This window comes from Triticum dicoccoides, chromosome 2B, assembly GCF_002162155.2.
Source record: "Triticum dicoccoides isolate Atlit2015 ecotype Zavitan chromosome 2B, WEW_v2.0, whole genome shotgun sequence".
In the NCBI taxonomy this organism is placed as follows: Eukaryota; Viridiplantae; Streptophyta; class Magnoliopsida; order Poales; family Poaceae; genus Triticum; species Triticum dicoccoides.
This window is the reverse complement of record NC_041383.1, coordinates 4,315,955-4,322,029: the sequence shown is the minus strand read 5'-3', so window position 1 is coordinate 4,322,029 and position 6,075 is coordinate 4,315,955.

The following is a 6,075-nucleotide window of genomic DNA, read 5'->3' as shown; positions in this document are numbered from 1 at the left end:
GGCGGCCGATGGCTCGAGCGGCGGTGGCGCGAGCGGCGACAGGTGGCCCGGGCGGCCGCGACGGCCGGCGGCCTGAGCGACGGAGGAGGCTGGTGACCCGAGAGGCGGCGGCCGGTGGCGCGAGCGGGAAGGGAGAAGAGAGGGGCAGGGACGCGGGCGGCGGCCGGTGGCCTGAGTGGAGTCAACTACGATGCGGGGCAGATGTATTCGGGAGAGAAAAAGAGAGATGCGAGAGACAGGTCGTGGGAGTGGAATCCGGTGGATAAGGTTGATGGGCTCCGGGTAGTTGGGGTGGGGCCCGACAACATGAATGGACGGGAGAGGGAGAGTGGTGGGCATGGGCTATGCATCTACGGTGGATGTTGCTGCCAAGTCATCGATCCGTGGGATCGATCCGCGAGCTGTGCTTTCTCTTTGCCGTCTGCGTTTTTGTTTGCAGACGGCAAAGTACTCACTTTGCCGTCTGTAAAAAGGTAGACGGCAAAGACTATGCCGTCTGTGTTTTTTTCCACAGACGGAAAAATGAGCTCTTTGCCGTCTGTAAATAGAAAACACAGACATCAAAGATACTTTGCCGTTTGTCATTTTTTTACAAACGGCGAATTAGTCTTTGCCGTTAGTCATTCTTTGCCGTCAGCACCTGTTGGCAAAATTTGTCTTTGCCGTCTGTCCCGACAAAATGCTGACGGCAAAGTCCAGTACCGACGGCAAATCTCCTGTTTCCTGTAGTGACTACACTTGAGGAGATGTATGCAAAACAACGGTGTATTTGGTTTAGGTATAAGAACTTTCATGAAAAATTCTATTCCATTCACTAAACAGTACAGTGTGACATGCAGTGGTTGAGGACAGCTTTATGGCAAAAAAAATTAATCAAAAGGACAAAAGTGCTGAGCATGAGGCAAATGGATGCCTTAGAAAAATAACATGAGGCAAATTCGTTGCTTTTTCGTAACTGCTAGCTGGATGCCGGATGAGATCGCCTCGATCAGCACAACTTAATACTCAAAATATTTGATGTATTAAGCCAGATGAGCACATGATGTCCACTAGTGCACTAAAGGCATTATCTGCACATCTATTCTGTGTTGTTACCACGGCCTTCTCCTTCTTTCACCGGAGCTTAACCTCGCTCGCTCTCTCTCTGCACTCGCCTTGCGCTCGAGGAAGAAGACTGGAGGATGAAGAAGGACACATAGACACAAGAAATTTTCCCGGCCGGCGCATGAACGCCGCCGTGGGCGCACGAACGCCCCAATCTTTGCTTTGTATTCACAGGCTACATGCTCGGCAACTCCCTGGTACAAACACACTCGTGGCCGGGCCTTTTGTAGTCCTAGAGCAAAGCAGCTCCCACATTACGTGAGCGCACGTACGCACTCACCGTGGCTGCTTGCAATAGAACCACTAACTACCTCCTGCATGCATGCGCTAACAACCACGCCTAGCAGCCACCAAGTTCGGCCGGGCTAGCTACCTTCGGCTCTCACGCCTACCCAGCGACACACACGCATGCCACGAGCACACACAATGCATGCACGCACATGAATGCATGGCTTATTCCTAACATTCTCCTCCTAAGCCATGATCTTGCCGTCGCCGGAGTTGTTGCAGCTCCTATCATTGTCGTCGTCATGGCCGTGACCCAGCCCGCGGATCCGACCCGGCGCATCGACGCCGGTCGCACCGCCATGGACTCGATCTGTCGCATTGACGCCGGTCGCACCGTGCTCCGTCACGACCCCGGCGACATACGTCGAGCTCCTTCTCCGCAGGCGACACACGCCTGGCGTCTATTGGCGCCCCGCACGTCCCGCACGCACCCAACGCGCCCAATGAGCCCGACCACACCAGTGCGTCCTGCACGTCCCGCACGCACTCGACGCGCACGACGAGCCCGACTGCACCAGACGCGCGCGCGCACCGCCTCACTACAAGAAATATGTCAACTTGTGACCAGCACTATTGGTCACTGAATGGTCACTGTTTTTAATTTATGACCTTTTTGTGACCAAACACATAAGGTCAAAAGCTGGCAGTCGTAAACTGACTATAGCGACCTTTCTTCTGGAATGGCCGTAGACGTTTATGACCAAAATACGTCTACTTTGGCGTTTTGGTCACTAGCAACCTTCCCAGGCCACGTAGGCATCCAGCGTGGCAAGCTAATGTGGCACAAGATTCAGCCCGGTCCAATTCGGTTTTCTACAAGGGCCGAGCCCATTAATTCAGCCTTTTATTATTTTTTCCTTGTTAATTCTGGTCGGCTTCATGGGCCAAGCCCAACATTGTAGCCTTTTTTATTGTTGGCCCGTGGCCTTTTATTATTTATTGCTTTTCTATTTTCAGCCATTATATATTCAAGCTGGTCCCACTAGTCAGATGGGTCCCACTTGTCATGACCATCTCTCAAGTTGGTCCCACATGTCAGAAATGTACAAAATTGACAGATTATTTTCATAAGTGGACCCATTGGTCAAGTTTCCATTTCACAAGTTTTCAGATCACATACATAATCAAAAAGAACACATAAATTTCATCAAATATACCACTAAATAAATCTATTACAATCTTTACAACACATATATGCTACAATATGCTACTCTTCACTAAGTAGAACTTGACGGCTTCACACTTCACGGCTTCACACTTGCTTCACACTTCACACTTGAGCATCTGTAAAAGAGGAACAACCACAAATTTAAATCTCAATTGCAGTATAGGCCATATGCAGAAGCAGTTCAAAGTTGAAACAACATTAATTAAACACACGCGCACAGAAACACATGAGTCAAAATGCAGTATAGGACCAGGACAAGAAAATTCCTGTTATCAAATCAACACACAACTTGTAGCAAAACAGCAACAGAATACATTATAACGAGAGTAAGATTGAATCAAACATCATAGAAACATGTGGATATCTCATGTGAGCATCATGCTGTGGTTTTATTAAACAATGATACAGCAACAGAATACAATATCTTCAATCCAAATTATGGTACTTGTAGCAGCACAATTTGAAACAACAACTACACAATACATTATAACGATAGTAAGGTTGAATCAAACAGAAAAGGGAACAATTTCGAGTTTAAAAGTTAATGCAAATTGATTTTCCAGTAGCAAACATTGACAGATTGCTGCTAGTGCATACTAGTATGATTCACACCAGAGCAACCATCCAATTCGATGAGCACATAAAAGTATACTTGAGATATAGGTATGCAGCAAGAACAGCATGCAATGCAATGATAGTATGAGAGCACTGTAGCTCTGGAAGTAAAAAGAACATAATGCAGCGATGTGCAAGTCACTGAACTTCATAGCAATAACCTGCCACAGCTCATCGCTTATGTACTTCAAGCTGTCAAAAGCATAGAGAGCCTCTCCGTTGGCCTTGTTGATGAGTTGCCGTGGCAGGGTAGCCTTCCTAATCCTTGACCCTTGTGATGTACTTCATGTCCAGTGCTGCATCATATGTGTATATTCAAATCAATCAACTACTTGATTAGGGGGAAAATAGTGCGTACATAAAAATTCCCTTGAGCAAAAGCCAAACAGGATTATTGCTTTTTCCCAATTAGAAAAGGACAAGGCAGAACAAGATAGAACAAAGAATAACAAAAGTAACAGGTATTTAGCGAATAGCGGTCTCAAGGTGTTCTTGTGACATGTGGTTGCCAAATATGGAGTCGTACTATACTCATGGACATTAAGATTAATAATCTACAGTAGTAAGTGTTTTTTCAGCATGACAGTTGCTTAGTTATTCATGAACTTGTAAGTGTTTATCACCAACTCTCCTCAAACTAAATTTACATTGAACAAGAAAGGAATCAGTATCATATCACCACCTCTGCTACAGTCATAGTGCCCTCCACATGTTTATGTAATAAATTTACACTGAACAAGAAAGGAATCAGTATCATATCTCTCAATTCGTTGCTGCACATCTAGCAAGAATAGATCAATGCACATACCTAATAAGAAAACATCACAAAAAATTAAGACCGCAAGACCATTTTCTCGCACCCAGAAGCGAGGATTTTCTCACAACAACCAGAAGCGTAGCTACAACGACAGTAAGTGCTGCCCAATTAAACTGGGACACCTAGATTTTGGGCACGCAAAATTTCGGACTTATCAGCAGCATCGCATGACATCAACATGGACATGATACGACATGGGGACGCATTAACTAAAGACAATAAACAGAAAATACAACGAAGAGAGTGCCTCTCTCTTATCAGCAGCATCTCATGATGCAACTCACATACTGAACTAGCAACTTAATTGTTCAATTTACTCCACCATGGCAAAAAAAACATGTTATAGCTTCCGAATTCATAACATACGCATGACAGTTGCGACTTGCAATAAGTAAAAGTATTTTCTTCTACAACTGCGTGTAAAAACATAGGATGATGTGTTGTAAAACAGTCCCTAATCACCATGTCGATGTCCACCTTGTACACGGGTATCTTGGGGTACTGCCTACTCATCTTCTCGATCACAGGTGCCATCGCCCGACCTGCAACACCAAACAACAGAACAGTAGTTCTCTCCAGTCACACACTGAAAGACCAATTCATGGCACGGAGACGGCACTTACACGACCCACACCAGACTGCCGTGTAGTACAAGACGGCGGGGAGCTTCTCCACTGCAAAAGGCAACACACGTGAGAGGGAAACTTGCGCACGCATAGTACTGTCAACAACAGTGTGAAGAATCGGTAGAAAAGCTAGGGCGAGAAGGGAGGGGATCGACGCTGCACCTTGCACCTTGGCATGGATGTCCTCGAAGGTGTCCGCGGAGCCGACGACCACCATGCTGGAATCGCCTGCGTGAGCCAGGAAACGAGCTATCCATCAGCCAACGACGACCACCAGTGCCGGCCCAGGGCCACGGGGAAGCGAAGGATCGGTAGGAGGAGGAGGCGGTTCTGACGTACCTGTGGACGACGACGAGAAGAGGCGTGTCTGGGAGGAGGAGGAGGAGGGGCGGGTGAGCTGCTACGGGAGGACGAAGTTGGGCGGATGGCCTAAGGGAGGATGACCGCCGGGCGTCGAGGGAACGGAGCCATCACCATGGAGGGCGTCGAGGGGAGGGAGGAGGGAGGGACCCCCATCACCATGGCTGCCAAATCCCTCCCTCCGGATCGAGGCTGTGTCTGCCAGATCGGCGTGGGCAAGGCCGCCAATCCGCCTAGCCTGCTCGAGGACGTGGTGGCCGTCGACGGTGGGGATGGGGGCGACGGCGGCGGCGGCGTCCATCTCCGCCTGGATCACACGCGTGGGGGCGCGAGGAGGGGAGGGGAATTGGCGGAGGGATCCGAAGTTGGGTGGCGCGAGCGGGTGGAGGGATCTGACGTCGTGGCTGCGGCAGGGGACGGGGCAGCGGCCGAGGACGGGGGCGCGGGCTGGATCTGGATCGGGGAGAAAGGGAAAGAGAGAGGCGGCGGAGAGGGGGAGAGAGAGGCGGGCGCGGGCTGCTAGGGTTAGGATTAGGCTGCTGAGAGGTGGACGGTTCGGATCGGCTACAACGGACGGTTCAGATCGGCTAAGGGGGGTGATCCGTGGGATGAGCCCTGATTGGCTCAGAAAATTTATGGTTTAAAATAGTTTCTAAGTACTAAAACTATGGTTGTTTTGTGAAGCAGCTATCAAAAATATTTTGCAAAATGGCACAACTAAATTTTTCTTTGAAGTTAGACCACATTTTTGGATGATCGCCAATTTGCATGCATTTTTATCTTTCTAGCTATTTTTAATCATTTTTCGAGTGCCCAAAATAAGTTTTTTTGTGAAGGACCTATAATATATTTGTTGCAAAATTGTACCAAATAAATTTTCTAAAATATTAGGACATATTTAATGCACAATTGACAAAATGGTTGGGTGTAAAAAGTTTTGATCCACCTCTGGTGAAAAAGACAAATTTCCGCCGATTTAGTTGGAAATGGGTCAAATTTGAACTGCAGCTGCCTTATAGTTTGCTCTTTATTTTTCCCAAAAATAATTTCTAGGTACATAAGTACCTATTTAATCAGAGAAACACCAAAAAATTCCA